The 22,125-nt window shown below is 47.5% G+C and overlaps 1 long non-coding RNA gene across 1 annotated transcript; it reads left to right on the forward strand.

Moving 5' to 3' along the window:
• Nucleotides 1-15,210: 15,210 nt before the first annotated feature.
• On the forward strand, nucleotides 15,211-21,949 carry LOC135534435 (uncharacterized). Its single transcript, XR_010454691.1, has 3 exons — nucleotides 15,211-15,333; nucleotides 16,187-16,318; nucleotides 21,882-21,949. It is a non-coding gene; the product is annotated as an uncharacterized LOC135534435 (long non-coding RNA).
• The last annotated feature ends 176 nt before the right edge of the window (nucleotides 21,950-22,125 follow it).

A 22,125-nucleotide genomic window follows, 5' to 3' on the forward strand; every position in this document is an offset into this window, starting at 1 on the left:
TGACTCCGCTGTCCTGGCGTCGTGAGGGAGTTTGTTCCACCATTGGGGGGCCAGAGCAGCGAACAGTTTTGACTGGGCTGAGCGGGAACTGTACTTCCTCAATGGTAGGGGGCGAGCAGGCCAGAGGTGGATGAACGCAGTGCCCTTGCTTGGGTGTAGGGCCTGATCAGAGCCTGGAGGTACTGCGGTGCCGTTCCCCTCACAGCTCCGTAGGCAAGCACCATGGTCTTGTAGCGGATGCGAGCTTCAACTGGAAGCCAGTGGAGAGAGCGGAGGAGCGGGGTGACGTGAGAGAACTTGGGAAGGTTGAACACCAGACGGGCTGCGGCGTTCTGGATGAGTTGTAGGGGCTTAATGGCACAGGCAGGGAGCCCAGCCAACAGCGAGTTGCAGTAATCCAGACGGGAGATGACAAGTGCCTGGATTAGGACCTGCGCCGCTTCCTGTGTGAGGCAGGGTCGTACTCTGCGGATGTTGTAGAGCATGAACCTACAGGAACGGGCCACCGCCATGATGTTGGTTGAGAACGACAGGGTGTTGTCCAGGATCACGCCAAGGTTCTTAGCGCTCTGGGAGGAGGACACAATGGAGTTGTCAACCGTGATGGCGAGATCATGGAACGGGCAGTCCTTCCCCGGGAGGAAGAGCAGCTCCGTCTTGCCGAGGTTCAGCTTGAGGTGGTGATCCGTCATCCACACTGATATGTCTGCCAGACATGCAGAGATGCGATTCGCCACCTGGTCATCAGAAGGGGGAAAGGAGAAGATTGATTGTGTGTCGTCTGCATAGCAATGATAGGAGAGACCATGTGAGGTTATGACAGAGCCAAGTGACTTGGTGTATAGCGAGAATAGGAGAGGGCCTAGAACAGAGCCCTGGGGGACACCAGTGGTGAGAGCGCGTGGCGAGGAGACAGATTCTCGCCACGCCACCTGGTAGGAGCGACCTGTCAGGTAGGACGCAATCCAAGCGTGGGCCGCGCCGGAGATGCCCAACTCGGAGAGGGTGGAGAGGAGGATCTGATGGTTCACAGTATCGAAGGCAGCCGATAGGTCTAGAAGGATGAGAGCAGAGGAGAGAGAGTTAGCTTTAGCAGTGAGCGCCTCCGTGATACAGAGAAGAGCAGTCTCAGTTGAATGACTAGTCTTGAAACCTGACTGATTTGGATCAAGAAGGTCATTCTGAGAGAGATAGCGGGAGAGCTGGCCAAGGACGGCACGTTCAAGAGTTTTGGAGAGAAAAGAAAGAAGGGATACTGGTCTGTAGTTGTTGACATCGGAGGGATCGAGTGTAGGTTTTTTCAGAAGGGGTGCAACTCTCGCTCTCTTTGAAGACGGAAGGGACGTAGCCAGCGGTCAGGGATGAGTTGATGAGCGAGGTGAGGTAAGGGAGAAGGTCTCCGGAAATGGTCTGGAGAAGAGAGGAGGGGATAGGGTCAAGCGGGCAGGTTGTTGGGCGGCCGGCCGTCACAAGAAGCGAGATTTCATCTGGAGAGAGAGGGGAGAAAGAGGTCAGAGCACAGGGTAGGGCAGTGTGAGCAGAACCAGCGGTGTCGTTTGACTTAGCAAACGAGGATCGGATGTCGTCGACCTTCTTTTCAAAATGGTTGACGAAGTCATCTGCAGAGAGGGAGGAGGGGGGAGGGGGAGGAGGATTCAGGAGGGAGGAGAAGGTGGCAAAGAGCTTCCTAGGGTTAGAGGCAGATGCTTGGAATTTAGAGTGGTAGAAAGTGGCTTTAGCAGCAGAGACAGAGGAGGAAAATGTAGAGAGGAGGGAGTGAAAGGATGCCAGGTCCGCAGGGAGGCGAGTTTTCCTCCATTTCCGCTCGGCTGCCCGGAGCTCTGTTCTGTGAGCTCGCAATGAGTCATCGAGCCACGGAGCGGGAGGGGAGGACCGAGCCGGCCTGGAGGATAGGGGACATAGAGAGTCAAAGGATGCTGAAAGGGAAGAGAGGAGGGTTGAGGAGGCAGAATCAGGAGAAAGGTTGGAGAAGGTATGAGCAGAGGGAAGAGATGATAGGATGGAAGAGGAGAGAGAAGCGGGGGAGAGAGAGCGAAGGTTGGGACGGCGCGATACCATCCAAGTAGGGGCAGTGTGGGAAGTGTTGGATGAGAGCGAGAGGGAAAAGGATACGAGGTAGTGGTCGGAGACTTGGAGGGGAGTTGCAATGAGGTTAGTGGAAGAACAGCATCTAGTAAAGATGAGGTCGAGCGTATTGCCTGCCTTGTGAGTAGGGGGGGAAGGTGAGAGGGTGAGGTCAAAAGAGGAGAGGAGTGGAAAGAAGGAGGCAGAGAGGAATGAGTCAAAGGTAGACGTGGGGAGGTTAAAGTCGCCCAGGACTGTGAGAGGTGAGCCGTCCTCAGGAAAGGAGCTTATCAAGGCATCAAGCTCATTGATGAACTCTCCGAGGGAACCTGGAGGGCGATAAATGATAAGGATGTTAAGCTTGAAAGGGCTGGTAACTGTGACAGCATGGAATTCAAAGGAGGCGATAGATAGATAGATGGGTAAGGGGAGAGAGAGAGAATGACCACTTGGGAGAGATGAGGATCCCGTGCCACCACCCCGCTGACCAGAAGCTCTCGGGTGTGCGAGAACACGTGGGCGGACGAAGAGAGAGCAGTAGGAGTAGCAGTGTTATCTGTGGTGATCCATGTTTCCGTCAGTGCCAGGAAGTCGAGGGACTGGAGGGAGGCATAGGCTGAGATGAACTCTGCCTTGTTGGCCGCAGATCGGCAGTTCCAGAGGCTACCGGAGACCAGGAACTCCACGTGGGTCGTGCGCGCTGGGACCACCAGATTAGGGTGGCCGCGGCCACGCGGTGTGGAGCGTTTGTATGGTCTGTGCAGAGAGGAGAGAACAGGGATAGATAGACACATAGTTGACAGGGTACAGAAGAGGTTACGCTAATGCAAAGGAGATTGGAATGACAAGTGGACTACACGTCTCGAATGTTCAGAAAGTTAAGCTTACGTAGCAAGAATCTTATTGACTAAAATGATACAGTACTGCTGGAGTAGGCTAGCTGGTAGTGGCTGCGATGTTGACACTACACTAATCAAGTCGTTCCGTCGAGTGTAATAGTTTCTACAGTGCTGCTATTCGGGGCTAGCTGGCTAGCTAGCAGGTTGATTGCGTTACGTTACCTTAAAAGAACGACAATAGCTGGCTAGCTAACCTAGAAAATCGCTCTAGGCTACACAATTGTCTTAGATACAAAGACGGCTATGTAGCTAGCTAGCTACGATCAAACAAAACAAACCGTTGTACTGTAATAGTTACTACAGTGCTGCTATTCGGGGGCTAGCTGGCTAGCTACGTTAAAAGAACGACAATAGCTGGCCAGCTAACCTAGAAAATCGCTCTAGGCTACACAATTGTCTTAGATACAAAGACGGCTATGTAGCTAGCTAGCTACGATCAAACAAAACAAACCGTTGTACTGTAATAGTTACTACAGTGCTGCTATTCGGGGCTAGCTGGCTAGCTACGTTAAAAGAACGACAATAGCTGGCCAGCTAACCTAGAAAATCGCTCTAGGCTACACAATTGTCTTAGATACAAAGACGGCTATGTAGCTAGCTAGCTACGATCAAACAAAACAAACCGTTGTACTGTAATAGTTACTACAGTGCTGCTATTCGGGGCTAGCTGGCTAGCTACGTTAAAAGAACGACAATAGCTGGCCAGCTAACCTAGAAAATCGCTCTAGACTACACAATTGTCTTAGATACAAAGACGGCTATGTAGCTGGCTAGCTACGATCAAACAAATCAAACCGTTGTACTGTAATGAAGTGAAATGAAAATGTGATACTACCTGTGGAGCGACGCGGAATGTTGACCGGGTAGTTGGAGTTCAATTCGGTAGAGGTTGGCTAGCTGTTGGCTAGCTAGCTAGCAGCATTTCCTACGTTAAGGACGACAAATAGCTGGCTAGCTAACCTCGGTAAATTAAGATAATCACTCTAAGTCTACACACTCTAAACTGCACAATTATCTTGGATACGAAGACAGCGAAGACAACTATGTAGCTAGCTGACACTACGCTAATCGAGTCGTTCAGTTGAGTGTAATAGTTTCTACAGTGCTGGTGGACAGTGGATGTTAGCTAGCTGCTTAGCTAGCTGCTGGGCAGATACGTTAGGATCTACGAAATACGATAATTATGCAATTATCGTTGATACAAAGACGGCTATGTAGCTAGCTAAGAAGAAATTGCTAAGATTAGACAAATCAAACCGTTGTACTATAACGAAATGTAATGAAAAGTTATACTACCTGCGGACCGAAGTGTAGATGCGACCGCTCGCTCCAACCGGAACCGGACTGTAGATGTTTCTGTGAGGTGATTATGGTTACTGCAGTAGATCATGTAGGAGATGTTTTGTGAGGTGATTATGGTCACTGCAGTAGATCTAGTAGGAGATGTTTCTGTGAGGTGATTATGGTCACTGCAGTAGATCTAGTAGGAGATGTTTCTGTGAGGTGATTATGGTCACTGCAGTAGATCTAGTAGGAGATGTATCTGTGAGGTGATTATGGTTACTGCAGTAGATGTTTCTGTGAGGTGATTATAGTTACTGCAGTATATGTTTTCTGTGAGGTGATTATGGTTACTGCAGTAGATCTAGTAGGAGATGTTTCTGTGAGGTGATTATGGTCACTGCAGTAGATGTTTCTGTGAGGTGATTATGGTTACTGCAGTAGATGTTTCTGTGAGGTGATTATGGTCACTGCAGTAGATGTTTCTGTGAGGTGATTATGGTCACTGCAGTAGATGTTTCTGTGAGGTGATTATGGTTACTGCAGTAGATCTAGTAGGAGATGTTTCTGTGAGGTGATTATGGTCACTGCAGTAGATGTTTCTGTGAGGTGATTATGGTCACTGCAGTAGATGTTTCTGTGAGGTGATTATGGTCACTGCAGTAGATGTTTCTGTGAGGTGATTATGGTCACTGCAGTAGATGTTTCTGTGAGGTGATTATGGTCACTGCAGTAGATGTTTCTGTGAGGTGATTATGGTCACTGCAGTAGATCTAGTAGGAGATGTATCTGTGAGGTGATTATGGTCACTGCAATAGATCCTGTGAGGATTATGGTTATGTTTCTGTGAGGTGATTATGGTCACTGCAGTAGATCTAGTAGGAGATGTTTCTGTGAGGTGATTATGGTCACTGCAGTAGATGTTTCTGTGAGGTGATTATGGTCACTGCAGTAGATCTAGTAGGAGATGTTTCTGTGAGGTGATTATGGTCACTGCAGTAGATGTTTCTGTGAGGTGATTATGGTCACTGCAGTAGATCAGTAGGAGATGTTTCTGTGAGGTGATTATGGTCACTGCAGTAGATGTTTCTGTGAGGTGATTATGGTCACTGCAGTAGATCAGTAGGATGTTTCTGTGAGGTGATTGTGGTTACTGCAGTAGATCTAGTAGGATATGTTTCTGTGAGGTGATTATGGTTACAGCAGTAGATGTTTCTGTGAGGTGATTATGGTTACTGCAGTAGATGTTTCTGTGAGGTGATTATAGTTACAGCAGTATATGTTTCTGTGAGGTGATTGTGGTCACTGCAGTAGATGTTTCTGTGAGGTGATTATGGTTACTGCAGTAGATGTTTCTGTGAGGTGATTATGGTCACTGCAGTAGATCTAGTAGGAGATGTTTCTGTGAGGTGATTATGGTCACTGCAGTAGATCTAGTAGGAGATGTATCTGTGAGGTGATTATGGTCACTGCAGTAGATGTTTCTGTGAGGTGATTATGGTCACTGCAGTAGATCCAGTAGAGATGTTTCTGTGAGGTGATTATGGTTACTGCAGTAGATGTTTCTGTGAGGTGATTATGGTCACTGCAGTAGATCCAGTAGGAGATGTTTCTGTGAGGTGATTATGGTTACTGCAGTAGATGTTTCTGTGGGGTGATTATGGTCACTGCAGTAGATGTTTCTGTGAGGTGATTGTGGTTACTGTAGTAGATGTTTCTGTGAGGTGATTATGGTTACTGCAGTAGATCTAGTAGGAGATGTTTCTGTGAGGTGATTATGGTTACTGCAGTAGATGTTTCTGTGAGGTGATTATGGTCACTGCAGTAGATCCAGTAGGAGATGTTTCTGTGAGGTGATTATGGTCACTGCAGTAGATCTAGTAGGAGATGTTTCTGTGAGGTGATTATGGTTACTGCAGTAGATGTTTCTGTGAGGTGATTATGGTCACTGCAGTAGATCTAGTAGGAGATGTTTCTGTGAGGTGATTATGGTTACTGCAGTAGATGTTTCTGTGAGGTGATTATGGTTACTGCAGTAGATGTTTCTGTGAGGTGATTATAGTTACTGCAGTAGATCTAGTAGGAGATGTTTCTGTGAGGTGATTATGGTCACTGCAGTATATCTAGTAGGAGATGTTTCTGTGAGGTGATTATGGTCACTGCAGTAGATGTTTCTGTGAGGTGATTATAGTTACTGCAGTAGATGTTTCTGTGAGGTGATTATGGTCACTGCAGTATATCTAGTAGGAGATGTTTCTGTGAGGTGATTATGGTCACTGCAGTAGATCTAGTAGGAGATGTTTCTGTGAGGTGGTTATGGTTACTGCAGTAGATGTTTCTGTGAGGTGATTAGGGTCACTGCAGTAGATCTAGTAGGATATGTTTCTGTGAGGTGATTATGGTCACTGCAGTAGATCTAGTAGGAGATGTTTCTGTGAGGTGATTATGGTTACTGCAGTAGATGTTTCTGTGAGGTGATTAGGGTCACTGCAGTAGATGTTTCTGTGAGGTGATTATGGTCACTGCAGTAGATCTAGTAGGAGATGTTTTCTGAGGTGATTATAGTTACTGCAGTAGATCTAGTAGGAGATGTTTTCTGAGGTGATTATAGTTACTGCAGTAGATCTAGTAGGAGATGTTTCTGTGGGGTGATTATGGTCACTGCAGTAGATGTTTCTGTGAGGTGATTATGGTCACTGCAGTAGATGTTTCTGTGAGGTGATTATGGTCACTGCAGTAGATCCAGTAGGAGATGTTTCTGTGAGGTGATTATGGTTACTGCAGTAGATGTTTCTGTGAGGTGATTATGGTCACTGCAGTAGATCTAGTAGGAGATGTTTCTGTGAGGTGATTATGGTCACTGCAGTAGATGTTTCTGTGAGGTGATTATGGTCACTGCAGTAGATCTAGTAGGAGATGTTTTCTGAGGTGATTATAGTTACTGCAGTAGATCTAGTAGGAGATGTTTTCTGAGGTGATTATAGTTACTGCAGTAGATCTAGTAGGAGATGTTTTCTGAGGTGATTATAGTTACTGCAGTAGATCTAGTAGGAGATGTTTCTGTGGGGTGATTATGGTCACTGCAGTAGATCTAGTAGGAGATGTTTTCTGAGGTGATTATGGTCACTGCAGTAGATCTAGTAGGAGATGTTTTCTGAGGTGATTATAGTTACTGCAGTAGATCTAGTAGGAGATGTTTCTGTGGGGTGATTATGGTCACTGCAGTAGATCTAGTAGGAGATGTTTTCTGAGGTGATTATGGTCACTGCAATAGATCTAGTAGGAGATGTTTTCTGAGGTGATGCATTCAATACTATTGACTTCTAATTGAGATTGAGATAAATTAAGTCGTATTTATATTGTACTGGCATTGAGAAAAATAAGGTAGTATTTTGTTCTGGCATTGATATAAATAAAGTTGTATTTATATTGTACTTGGTGGGCTACTGGTACTGAGATATAGTAGTATTTATGTTGTACTGGTACTGAGATATAGTAGTATTTATGTTGTACTGGTACTGAGATATAGTAGTATTTATATTGTACTGGTACTGAGATATAGTAGTATTTATATTGTACTGGTACTGAGATATATTAGTATTTATATTGTACTGTAGTATATAGTAGTATTTATATTGTACTGGTACTGAGATATAGTAGTATTTATATTGTACTGGTACTGAGATATATTAGTATTTATATTGTACTGGTACTGAGATATTGTAGTATTTATATAGTTCTGGTACTGAGATATTTCTACTGTGTTGTTGTTTTGTGTCACACTGCTATGCTTTATCTTGGCCAGGTTGCAGTTGCAAATGAGAACTTGTTCTCAACTAGCCTACCTGGTTAAATAAAGGTGAAAAAATAAATATATACTGAGATATATATATATATAGTAGATAGTAGTATTTATATTGTACTTGGTGGGCTACTGGTACTGAAATATAGTAGTATTTATATTGTACTGGTACTGAGATATAGTAGTATTTATATTGTACTGGTACTGAGATATAGTAGTATTTATATTGTACTTGGTGGGCTACTGGTACTGAGATATAGTAGTATTTATATTTTACTGGTACTGAGGTATAGTTGTATTTATATTGTACTTGGTGGGTACTGGTACTGATATAGTAGTATTTATATTGTACTGGTACTGAGATATAGTAGTATTTATATTGTACTGGTACTGAGATATAGTAGTATTTATATTGTACTGATACTGAGATATAGTAGTATTTATATTGTACTGGTACTGAGATATAGTAGTATTTATATTGTACTGGTACTGAGATATAGTAGTATTTATATTGTACTGGTACTGAGATATAGTAGTATTTATATTGTACTGGTACTGAGATATAGTAGTATTTGTATTGTACTGGTACTGAGATATAGTAGTATTTATATTGTACTGGTACTGAGATATAGTAGTATTTATATTTTACTGGTACTGAGATATAGTAGTATTTATATTGTACTGGTACTGAGATATAGTAGTATTTATATTTTACTGGTACTGAGATAAAGTAGTATTTATATTGTACCTGGTGGGCTACTGAGATATAGTAGTATTTATATTGTACTTGTGGGCTACTGGTACTGAGATATAGTAGTATTTATATTGTACTGGTACTGAGATATAGTAGTATTTATATTGTACTGGTACTGAGATATAGTAGTATTTATATTGTACTGGTACTGAGATATAGTAGTATTTATATTGTACTGGTACTGAGATATAGTAGTATTTATATTGTACTGGTACTGAGATATAGTAGTATTTATATTGTACTGGTACTGAGATATAGTAGTATTTATATTGTACTGGTACTGAGATACAGTAGTATTTATATTGTACTGGTACTGAGATATAGTAGTATTTATATTGTACTGGTACTGAGATATAGTAGTATTTATATTGTACTGGTACTGAGATATAGTAGTATTTATATTGTACTGGTACTGAGATATAGTAGTATTTATATTGTACTGGTACTGAGATACAGTAGTATTTATATTGTACTGGTACTGAGATATAGTAGTATTTATATTGTACTGGTACTGAGATATAGTAGTATTTATATTGTACTGGTACTGAGATATAGTATTTATACAGTAAACTATGTGTTTTTGAATGTGTATGAATGTTACAAGGTGCAGACATGTCTGTCTGTCCGTACAGAACAGGACCTCTCTCTCTCTCTCTCTCTCTCTTGCTCTCTTTCTCTCTCTCTCCGTCCTCTCTCTCTCTCTCTCTCTGGGTCTCCCTCCTCTCAATTTCAATTCAATTCAATTCTAGGGCTTTATTGTCATGGGAAACATGTGTTAACATTGCCAAAGCAAGTGAGGTAGATAATATATACAAAAGTGAAATAAACAATAACAATGAACAGTAAACATTACACATACAGAAGTTCCAAGATAATAAAAACATTTCAAATGTCATATGATATATATATACAGGGTTGTAACGATGTACAAATGGTTAAAGTACAAAAGGGAAAATTTAAAAATGTAAATATGGATCACACATCTTGCTGCTGTGATGCTACAATGTGATATTTCACCCAATAGATATTGATTTGTTTTTCATTCTTTGTGGGTCTGCCTACTGAGGCCTTTCTCAATAGCAAGGCTATGCTCACTGGGTCTGTACATAGTCAAAGCTTTCGTTCAGTTTGGGTCAGTCTCTCTCTGTGAGATAGATGAGAGCAGACAGAGAGGATTTAATGGAGAGGGATCCTGGGAAGGGTTAGGAGGGGAGAGGAGAAGAGGAGGGGAGAAGAGGAGAGGGAGAAGAGGAGGGGAGAAGAGGAGGGGAGAAGAGGAGGGGAGAAGAGGGGAGGTCTCTGTGAGATAGATGAGAGCAGACAGAGAGGATTTAATGGAGAGGGATCCTGGGAAGGGTTAGGAGGGGAGAGGAGAGGGGAGGAGAGGAGGAGGGAGGAGAGGGAGAGGGGAGAAGAGGAGGGAGGGGGAGGGGAGGAGAGGGGAAAAGGAGGGGAGAAGAGGGGAGGTCTCTGTGAGATAGATGAGAGCAGACAGAGAGGATTTAATGGAGAGGGATCCTGGGAAGGGGTTAGGAGGGGAGAGGGAGAAGAGGAGGGGAGGGAGAGGGAAAAGGAGGGGAGGAGGGGAGAAGAGGAGGGGAGAAGAGAAGGGGGAAGGAGAGGGGGGAGAAGAGGAGAGGGGAGAAGAGAAGGGGAAGGAGAGGGGAGGAGAAGAGAGGAGGGAGAAGAGGAGGGAGAGGAGAGGGAGAAGAGAAGAGGGAAGGAGAGGGGGAGGAGAGGAGAGGGGAGGGGAGAAGAGGAGAGGAGGAGAGGAGGGGAGAGGAGAGGGGAAGAGGAGAGGGGGAAGGAGGGGAGGGAGAAGGGAGTAAGAGAAGGGGGAAGGAGAGGGGAGGAGGAAGGAAGAGGAGGAGAGGAGGGGAGAAGAGGGAGAGGGGAGGGGAGAAGATGAGGAAGGGAAGGGGAGAGGAGGAGGGGAGGTGGGAAGAGAGGAGAGCATGGGAGGAGAGGAAGGGGAGGAGGGGAGAAGAGGGGAGGGGGGGGAGAAGATGAAAAGGGAAGGGAGAGGAGGGTAAGGAGGACAAAAGGTCTGAGAAATGGGATATATTATTATTATTATTATTATTATTAGGAGGGAGAGGAGGGGAAGGAGAGGGGAGAAGAGGAGGGGGGAAGAGAGGGGGAAGGAGTTTGGATGACAAGAGTGTGACCTTTTTAGTGATTCCCAGGAAGGGACAGGAATAAGGAGATTGATGCAGAGGAGTAGGGGAGGGGATAAATGATCAGGACTAAGACGTTTAATGAACTACCAGGACAACAATTTAGGACACCTCTCTCTGGGAGAAGAGAAGGGGGAAGGAGTTTCTCTCTCCTCCCTCTCTGAGAGGGAGGGGAGAAGATGAGGAAGGGAAGGGGAGAGGGAGGGAGAGGAGGAGAGAGGAGGAGAGGGAGGAGAGGAGGGAGGAGGGGAGAAGAAGGGGGAGGGGAGGGGGAGAAGATTCTCTCCTCTCTCTGTTTCTCCAGGGAGAGGAGGTTTCTCTCTCCTCTCTCTCTGGAGGTCTGGAGTTTGTGATGACACTGTGTGACCCTCCCTTTTTTTCTGATTCCCTCTCGACAGGAATAAATATTGATGCAGAGTTCTGTATGTGATCAATAAATGATCAGACTAAGACGTTTAATGAACTACCAGGACAACAATTTACACACCTCCTCTCTCTGTTTCTCTCTCCTCCCTCTCTGTTTCTCTCTCCTCCTCTCTCTGTTTCTCTCCTCCTCCCTCTGTTTCTCTCTCCTCTCTCTGTTTCTCTCTCCTCCCTCCCTCTGTTTCTCTCTCCTCTCTCTCTGTTTCTCTCTCCTCCCTCTCTCTGTTTCTCTCTCCTCTCTCTGTTTCTCTCTCCTCCTCCCTCTGTTTCTCTCTCTCCTCTCTCTGTTTCTCTCTCTCTCTCTCTGTTTCTCTCTCCTCCCTCTCTGTTTTTCTCTCCTCTCTCTGTTTCTCTCTCCTCCCTCTCTGTTTCTCTCTCCTCCCTCTCTCTGTTTCTCTCTCTCTCTCTGTTTCTCTCTCCTCCCTCTGTTTCTCTCCCTCTCTCTGTTTCTCTCTCCTCTCTGTTTCTCTCTCCTCTCTCTCTTTCTCTCTCCTCTCTCTCTGTTTCTCTCTCCTCTCTCTGTTTCTCTCTCCTCTCTGTTTCTCTCTCCTCCCTCTGTTTCTCTCTCCACCCTCTGTTTCTCTCTCCTCTCTCTGTTTCTCTCTCTCCCTCTCTGTTTCTCTCTCCTCCCTCTCTGTTTCTCTCTCCTCTCTGTTTCTCTCCTCTCTCTGTTTCTCTCTCCTCCTCTGTTTCTCTCTCCTCCCTCTGTTCTGTCTCTCCTCTCTCTGTTTCTCTCTCCTCTCTCTGTTTTTCTCCCTCTCTCTGCTCTCTCCTCTCTCTGTTTCTCTCCCTCCTCCTCTCTCCTCCCTCTTTTCTCTCCTCCCTCTGTTTCTCTTTCCTCCCTCTCTTTTCTCTCTCCCTCTCTTTCTCTCTCCTCTCTCCTCTTTCTCTCTCCTCCCTCTGTTTCTCTCTCCTCCCTCTGTTTTTTCTCTCCTCCCTCTGTTTCTCTCCCTCCCTCTCTTTTCTCTCTCCTCCCTCTGTTTCTCTCTCCTCCCTCTCTTTCTCTCTCCTCCCTCTCTTTCTCTCTCTCCTCCCTCTGTTTCTCTCTCCTTCCTCTCCTTTCTCTCTCTCTCTCTGTTCTGTTTCCCCTCTCTTTCTCTCCCTCTCTTTCTCTCTCCTCCCTCTGTTTTTTCTCCCTCCCTCTCTTTCTCTCTCCTCCCTCTGTTTCTCTCTCCTTCCTCTCTTTCTCTTCTGTCTCCCCTCTCTCTTTCTCTAAAGGGAGTCAAGCTGAGGACACCGGTCTCTATGACAACCTGCTAGCTCAGGATGTGTCATAGGAACTTGATTATCTAGATTACATTAGTGTGTGTGTTGTGTTGTGTTGCGTTGTGTTGTGTTGTGTGTGTGTGTGTGTTTTTATGTTGTGTGTGTGTGTGTGTGTGTTTTTGTGTTGTGGTGTGTGTGTGTGTGTGTGTGTGTGTGTGTGTGTGTGTGTGTGTGTGTGTGTGTGTGTGTGTGTGTGTCTGTCTGTCTGTCTCCAGGGAACATAATGTGTCTGCATCTGTAGAAGAGTAGAAACAGGAAGCTGTATTTGATTTAAAGCAGATTTTAGAAACAGCGAATCTAGTTGTTATATTGACACTGTAATATACTGTCCTCGTTGACGGCGGTACAGCCTTATCATTGACCCACTCGCGTCATGTGGAGACATAATACGTGACCGTGACGATTATACGGGCCAGATGTAGCTGACTGACTGAAACCGGTGAACCGACAACTTCTTATTCATACCAATATAATACACTAGGATGACGCAAGTCAGGTGATTCCCCGTTTAAAGGGGTGTATAACGGTGTTTGAGGTCGAGCGACAGCAGCGTCAAGCCAGCGGCGGTGGACGTTTCTCCGCCTGAAGCAGCACCGGGAGAGCAGGACGGGAGCCGCGATCCAGCAGCGGGAGTTCCCTTCTGATGGAGGCGGTTAACGGACAGGAGACAGCAGCACCGAGAGCATCGACCCGGGAGACCACGGGAGAATAAAGACGGTTCCGTTGTCCTAGGAATAGAGGCTCAGACGGCGTCGTAAGGAAAGGTGATGAGGGCTGGAGGAAAGGATGGATGGAGAACCTGTTGTTTGTTCGGTGTGTTTGAGAGAAACGGGTGGAGGGCGACAACGGAGCTGCAATACCTGATTGTGTTCACGTATCTGGTTCGTTTATATGAATAACTAACAGAATAAAAACTGCTGCTTCTAAAATGAATATTATTCATTTTTATTGTCTATATTTATTCTAATTCAATTGGAGTCTAGACAGTTAGTTTTTCCTCCCCGTGTTTTTCGTCGTAACGTCATCAGACGGACATAGAGCTCAAGGCGAGGCTACTGAAACAGGAATATCTGCAAACACAAGGATGAGGCGAATTGTTTGCTAAATAGGCCGATACAAATAGACTATTAGTTGATTTAATCTGTCAACCAATATGTTTGTTTTTCTCGCTACAGAATAAATCCACCTTTACTCTTCACTTTCACATGGCATTAAAGGAACAGGTCTGTTTTTCTTGACCGATAGGCCATTGAATGTGTTACGCTGTACGAGTCTGTTTGGTTCGTTTCAATCACTTTATGTCGCTTCCTTTCATTCTGCTTCTGACTAAGAGTCGGTGAGCGCCGCCTAGTGGATGGAGCTGTAATCACACCCAACTGTTTTCTAGCGGTCAGTGGACGAGAGAGAGCGCATCATTATGATATATGAGGCCTTCAGCTGCCTGCCTGCCTGAATAACGTGTTGTGTAAGGTGTAATGTGTTGTGTAAGGTCTGTCTACCTGTGTGAATGACGTGTTGTGTAAGGTCTGTCTGTGTCAATAACGTGTTGTGTAAGGTCTAGTGTAAAGCATACAGAGGTCCATTCCTTCAGCACTCAGCACACACCACTGTTATAGTCTGTTGTAGGGAGATGAACTGTGTTGACAGAAAAGACTAGAGGCTGGTGGTGGGGTTGGTTACAGATGTGTGTATTTACACAGAGGGAGGGAGGGAGGGAGGGGGAGAGAGAGACACAGGGAGGGAGGGAGGGAGGGGAGGGAGGGAGAGAGAGAGAGGGAGGGAGGAGGGAGGGAGGGAGGGAGGGAGGGGAGGGAGGGAGGGAGGGAGGGAGGGAGAGGGAGGGAGGGAGGGAGGGAGGGAGGGAGAGAGGGAGGGAGGGAGCTCAGCTTGGAGGTCTAACACCTGTCTATCATGTTGTTCTGTTGTCTCCTCCTACAGGTCACCATCACCCCAAAACCTCCTGCCTCTCCTCCTCCTCCTCCTCTCCCTCTCCTCTCCTCTCCTCTCCTCTCCTCTCTCCTCTCTCTCTCCTCTCCAGGTGTGTGTAGCGTGTGTTTTGCAAGAAGAGTGTTAGGAGTGTGTATTCCTTTGCATGTGTGTGTAGTGTACCATAATGAGTACAGCAGGAGTGGAGCGACGGAGGCCAACCCCAGCACAGACCCCTGAGGAGAGAGAGGGATGGGGCCAGACAGGGAGAGAGGAGAGAGAGGGATGGGGCCAGACAGGGAGAGAGGAGAGAGAGGGATGGGGCCAGACAGGGAGAGAGGAGAGAGAGGGATGGGACCAGACAGGGAGAGAGGGATGGGGCCAGACAGGGAGAGAGGGAGAGAGGGATGGGGCCAGACAGGGAGAGAGGAGAGAGAGGGATGGGGCCAGACAGGGAGAGAGGAGAGAGAGGGATGGGGCCAGACAGGGAGAGAGGAGAGAGAGGGATGGGGCCAGACAGGGAGAGAGGAGAGAGAGGGATGGGGCCAGACAGGGAGAGAGGAGAGGGAGGGGGAGAGGGACGGGCAGGGAGGGCAGGATGGAGGGAGGGCAGAGAAACCAGTGTAGTGCAGAGTTATAGCTTCGACTCGTACCAGCTGGAGGAAGAGGAGGGGACCAAGGGAACGCCGGAGAGAGGGGTGCTGGCCCTGTCAGAGCCGGGTGAGTCTCTCTTTCTGTGTGGTGTGTGTGTTTGTGTGTGGAGGGTGTGTGTTTGTTTGTGTGTGGAGGGTGTGTGGTGTATGTGTGTGTTTGTGTGTGGCGGTGTGTTATGTGTGTGTGTGTGTGTGTGGAGGGTGTGTGGTGTGTGTGTGTGTGTGTGTGTGGAGGTGTGTGTGGTGTGTGTGTGTTTGTGTGTGGTGGTGTGTGTGTGTGTGTGGAGGGTGTGTTGTGTGTGTGTGTGTGTGTATTTTATTATAGAGTTCAATCCAAACTGAAATTATTAGTGTACAGAATATGAATGGATAACAGCAGTCACTAATGTCCTGCGGTCTGAAAGTGACGCTAATCAATGAGCAGAAATAGTGGATTGATAACCTTGTCTACCCTCTCTCTCTCCCCCCTCTTCCTCTCTCCCCCCTCTTCCTCTCTCCCCCTCTCTCTCTGTATCTCCCCCTCTTCCTCTCTCCCCCTTTCCTCTCCCCCTCTCTCTCCCCCTCTCTCTCTCTCTCCCCCCCCCTCTTCCTCTCTCTCTCCCCCTGCTCTCTCTCCCCCTCGTCCTCTCTCCCCCTCTCTCTCTCCCCATCTTCCTCTCTCCCCCTCTTCCTCTCTCTCTCCCCCCTCTTCCCCCCCCTCTCCCCCCTCTTCCTCTCTCTCTCCCCCTCTTCCTCTCTCTCTCCCCCTCTTCCTCTCTCCTCCCGCTCTCTCACCCCCTCTCTCTCTCCCCCCTCTTCCTCTCTCCCCCTCTCTCTCCCCCCTCTCTCCCCCCTCTTCCTCTCCTCCCCCTCTCTCTCCCCCTCTTCCTCCTCTTCCTCTCTCCCCTTCCTCTCTCCCCCTCTTCCTCTCTCCCCACCAGCCTTTGAGGAGCCAGTCCCTGATGACCGTTACCATGGTATCTACTTTGCGATGCTATTGGCTGGTGTGGGCTTCCTGCTTCCCTACAACAGCTTCATCACCGACGTGGATTACCTTCACCACAAGTTCCAGGGTAACACACACACACACACACACACACACACACACACACACACACACACACACACACACACACACACACACACACAGACACACACCACAGACACAATGCTGTTGTAGAGACACACAAACACACCACCAAACACACACACAGTGTTATAATGCTGTTGTACACACACACACACACCACACAGTGTTATAATGCTGTTGTAGACACAGCAGAGACCAGAGACAACCCCAGTGTTATAATGCTGTTGTAGAGACAGCAGTCTGGACCACCAGACGACCCCAGTGTTATAATGCTGTTGTAGAGTACCAGTCTGGACCACCAGGCGACCCCAGTGTTATAATGCTGTTGTATTGCAGTCTGGACCACCAGGCGACCCCAGTGTTATAATGCTGTTGTATTGTAGTCTGGACCACCAGATGACCCCAGTGTTATAATGCTGTTGTATTGTAGTCTGGACCACCAGATGACCCCAGTGTTATAATGCTGTTGTAGAGACAGCAGTCTGGACCACCAGATGACCCCAGTGTTATAATGCTGTTGTATTGCAGTCTGGACCACCAGATGACCCCAGTGTTATAATGCTGTTGTATTGCAGTCTGGACCACCAGACGACCCCAGTGTTATAATGCTGTTGTAGAGACAGCAGTCTGGACCACCAGACGACCCCAGTGTTATAATGCTGTTGTAGAGACAGCAGTCTGGACCACCAGACGACCCCAGTGTTATAATGCTGTTGTAGAGACAGCAGTCTGGACCACCAGACGACCCCAGTGTTATAATGCTGTTGTATTGCAGTCTGGACCACCAGACGACCCCAGTGTTATAATGCTGTTGTAGAGACAGCAGTCTGGACCACCAGACGACCCCAGTGTTATAATGCTGTTGTAGAGACAGCAGTCTGGACCACCAGACGACCCCAGTGTTATAATGCTGTTGTAGAGACAGCAGTCTGGACCACCAGACGACCCCAGTGTTATAATGCTGTTGTATTGCAGTCTGGACCACCAGACGACCCCAGTGTTATAATGCTGTTGTATTGTAGTCTGGACCACCAGACGACCCCAGTGTTATAATGCTGTTGTATTGTAGTCTGGACCACCAGACGACCCCAGTGTTATAATGCTGTTGTAGAGACAGCAGTCTGGACCACCAGATGACCCCAGTGTTATAATGCTGTTGTATTGCAGTCTGGACCACCAGATGACCCCAGTGTTATAATGCTGTTGTAGAGACAGCAGTCTGGACCACCAGACGACCCCAGTGTTATAATGCTGTTGTATTGTAGTCTGGACCACCAGACGACCCCAGTGTTGTAATGCTGTTGTAGAGCAGTCTGGACCACCAGACGACCCCAGTGTTATAATGCTGTTGTAGAGACAGCAGTCTGGACCACCAGACGACCCCAGTGTTATAATGCTGTTGTATTGTAGTCTGGACCACCAGACGACCCCAGTGTTATAATGCTGTTGTAGAGACCAGATGACAGTCTGGTATTGCTGGACCACCAGACGACCCCAGTGTTATAATGCTGTTGTAGAGACAGCAGTCTGGACCACCAGACGACCCCAGTGTTATAATGCTGTTGTAGAGACAGCAGTCTGGACCACCAGACGACCCCAGTGTTATAATGCTGTTGTATTGTAGTCTGGACCACCAGACGACCCCAGTGTTATAATGCTGTTGTAGAGACAGCAGTCTGGACCACCAGATGACCCCAGTGTTATAATGCTGTTGTAGAGACAGCAGTCTGGACCACCAGACGACCCCAGTGTTATAATGCTGTTGTAGAGACAGCAGTCTGGACCACCAGATGACCCCAGTGTTATAATGCTGTTGTAGAGACAGCAGTCTGGCCACCAGACGACCCCAGTGTTATAATGCTGTTGTAGAGACAGCAGTCTGGACCACCAGACGACCCCAGTGTTATAATGCTGTTGTAGAGACAGCAGTCTGGACCACCAGACGACCCCAGTGTTATAATGCTGTTGTAGTGTAGTCTGGACCACCAGACGACCCCAGTGTTATAATGCTGTTGTAGAGACAGCAGTCTGGACCACCAGACAACCCCAGTGTTATAATGCTGTTGTATTGTAGTCTGGACCACCAGATGACCCCAGTGTTATAATGCTGTTGTAGAGACAGCAGTCTGGACCACCAGACGACCCCAGTGTTATAATGCTGTTGTAGAGACAGCAGTCTGGACCACCAGGCGACCCCAGTGTTATAATGCTGTTGTAGAGACAGCAGTCTGGACCACCAGATGACCCCAGTGTTATAATGCTGTTGTAGAGACAGTCTGGACCACCAGATGACCCCAGTGTTATAATGCTGTTGTAGAGACAGCAGTCTGGACCACCAGATGACCCCAGTGTTATAATGCTGTTGTATTGTAGTCTGGACCACCAGACGACCCCAGTGTTATAATGCTGTTGTATTGTAGTCTGGACCACCAGATGACCCCAGTGTTATAATGCTGTTGTAGCAGTCTGGACCACAGCAGTCTGGACCACCAGACGACCCCAGTGTTATAATGCTGTTGTATTGTAGTCTGGACCACCAGACGACCCCAGTGTTATAATGCTGTTGTAGAGACAGCAGTCTGGACCACCAGACGACCCCAGTGTTATAATGCTGTTGTAGAGACAGCAGTCTGGACCACCAGATGACCCCAGTGTTATAATGCTGTTGTATTGTAGTCTGGACCACCAGATGACCCCAGTGTTATAATGCTGTTGTAGAGACAGCAGTCTGGACCACCAGACAGTGTTATAATGCGGGAGCAGTCTGGACACCAGATGACCCCAGTGTTATAATGCTGTTGTAGAGACAGCAGTCTGGACCACCAGACGACCCCAGTGTTGTAATGCTGTTGTAGAGACAGCAGTCTGGACCACCAGATGACCCCAGTGTTATAATGCTGTTGTAGAGACAGCAGTCTGGACCACCAGACGACCCCAGTGTTATAATGCTGTTGTAGAGACAGCAGTCTGGACCACCAGACGACCCCAGTGTTATAATGCTGTTGTAGAGACAGCAGTCTGGACCACCAGACGACCCCAGTGTTATAATGCTGTTGTAGAGTAGTCTGGACCACCAGACGACCCCAGTGTTATAATGCTGTTGTAGAGACAGCAGTCTGGACCACCAGACAACCCCAGTGTTATAATGCTGTTGTAGAGACAGCAGTCTGGACCACCAGATGACCCCAGTGTTATAATGCTGTTGTAGAGACAGCAGTCTGGACCACCAGATGACCCCAGTGTTATAATGCTGTTGTAGAGACAGCAGTCTGGACCACCAGACGACCCCAGTGTTATAATGCTGTTGTAGAGACAGCAGTCTGGACCACCAGATGACCCCAGTGTTATAATGCTGTTGTAGAGATGCAGTCTGGACCACCAGATGACCCCAGTGTTATAATGCTGTTGTAGAGACAGCAGTCTGGACCACCAGACGACCCCAGTGTTATAATGCTGTTGTAGAGTAGTCTGGACCACCAGACGACCCCAGTGTTATAATGCTGTTGTAGAGACAGCAGTCTGGACCACCAGATGACCCCAGTGTTATAATGCTGTTGTAGAGACAGTAGTCTGGACCACCAGACGACCCCAGTGTTATAATGCTGTTGTATTGACAGTCTGGACCACCAGATGACCCCAGTGTTATAATGCTGTTGTATTGTAGTCTGGACCACCAGACCCCAGTGTTATAATGCTGTTGTAGAGACAGCAGTCTGGACCACCAGACGACCCCAGTGTTATAATGCTGTTGTAGAGTAGTCTGGACCACCAGACGACCCCAGTGTTATAATGCTGTTGTAGAGACAGCAGTCTGGACCACCAGATGACCCCAGTGTTATAATGCTGTTGTAGAGACAGCAGTCTGGACCACCAGACGACCCCAGTGTTATAATGCTGTTGTAGAGACAGCAGTCTGGACCACCAGATGACCCCAGTGTTATAATGCTGTTGTAGAGACAGCAGTCTGGACCACCAGATGACCCCAGTGTTATAATGCTGTTGTATTGTAGACCACCAGACAGTCTGGACCCACCAGACGACCCCAGTGTTATAATGCTGTTGTAGAGACAGCAGTCTGGACCACCAGATGACCCCAGTGTTATAATGCTGGACCAGTCTGGACCACCAGACGACCCCAGTGTTATAATGCTGTTGTAGAGACAGCAGTCTGGACCACCAGATGACCCCAGTGTTATAATGCTGTTGTAGAGACAGCAGTCTGGACCACCAGACGACCCCAGTGTTATAATGCTGTTGTAGAGACAGCAGTCTGGACCACCAGATGACCCCAGTGTTATAATGCTGTTGTATTGTAGTCTGGACCACCAGACGACCCCAGTGTTATAATGCTGTTGTATTGTAGTCTGGACCACCAGATGACCCCAGTGTTATAATGCTGTTGTAGAGACAGCAGTCTGGACCACCAGATGACCCCAGTGTTATAATGCTGTTGTAGAGACAGCAGTCTGGACCACCAGATGACCCCAGTGTTATAATGCTGTTGTAGAGACAGCAGTCTGGACCACCAGATGACCCCAGTGTTATAATGCTGTTGTAGAGACAGCAGTCTGGACCACCAGACGACCCCAGTGTTATAATGCTGTTGTAGAGACAGCAGTCTGGACCACCAGACGACCCCAGTGTTATAATGCTGTTGTAGAGACAGCAGTCTGGACCACCAGACGACCCCAGTGTTATAATGCTGTTGTAGAGACAGCAGTCTGGACCACCAGATGACCCCAGTGTTATAATGCTGTTGTAGAGACAGCAGTCTGGACCACCAGATGACCCCAGTGTTATAATGCTGTTGTAGAGACAGCAGTCTGGACCACCAGATGACCCCAGTGTTATAATGCTGTTGTAGAGACAGCAGTCTGGACCACCAGATGACCCCAGTGTTATAATGCTGTTGTAGAGACAGCAGTCTGGACCACCAGACGACCCCAGTGTTATAATGCTGTTGTATTGTAGTCTGGACCACCAGACGACCCCAGTGTTATAATGCTGTTGTATTGCAGTCTGGACCACCAGATGACCCCAGTGTTATAATGCTGTTGTAGAGACAGCAGACAGCAGTCTGGACCACCAGATGACCCCAGTGTTATAATGCTGTTGTAGAGACAGCAGTCTGGACCACCAGACGACCCCAGTGTTATAATGCTGTTGTATTGCAGACCACCAGATTATAATGCTGTTGTATTGCAGTCTGGACCACCAGACAACCCCAGTGTTATAATGCTGTTGTAGAGACAGCAGTCTGGACCACCAGATGACCCCAGTGTTATAATGCTGTTGTAGAGACAGCAGTCTGGACCACCAGACGACCCCCAGTGTTATAATGCTGTTGTAGAGACAGCAGTCTGGACCACTGTTCTGGTCTTCCATGGGGGGGGAGTAATGTGCTTTTCTCCCAATCTACGCTGTGTGTGTGTGTGTGTGTGTGTGTGTGTGTGTGTGTGTGTGTGTGTGTGTGTGTGTGTGTGTGTGTGTGTGTGTGTGTGTGTGTGTGTGTGTGTGTGTGTGTGTGTGTGTGTGTGTGTGTGTAGGATCCTCCATAGTGTTTGATATGAGTCTGGTGTATATCGTGGTGGCTCTGGTCGCAGTCATACTCAACAGCATCCTGGTGGAACAACATCCTGGTGGAGAGAATCAGCCTACACACACGAATCACCCTCCCCACCAGGTTACCTGGGTGAGCCTCCTCCCCCCACCTTACCTGTTATTACCACACAGTGAACCAACCCTCCTCCTCCACCAGGTTACCTGTTATTACCACACAGTGAACCAACC

Source organism: Oncorhynchus masou, unplaced genomic scaffold (genome assembly GCF_036934945.1).
Source record: "Oncorhynchus masou masou isolate Uvic2021 unplaced genomic scaffold, UVic_Omas_1.1 unplaced_scaffold_3404, whole genome shotgun sequence".
Lineage (NCBI taxonomy): Eukaryota > Metazoa > Chordata > Actinopteri > Salmoniformes > Salmonidae > Oncorhynchus > Oncorhynchus masou.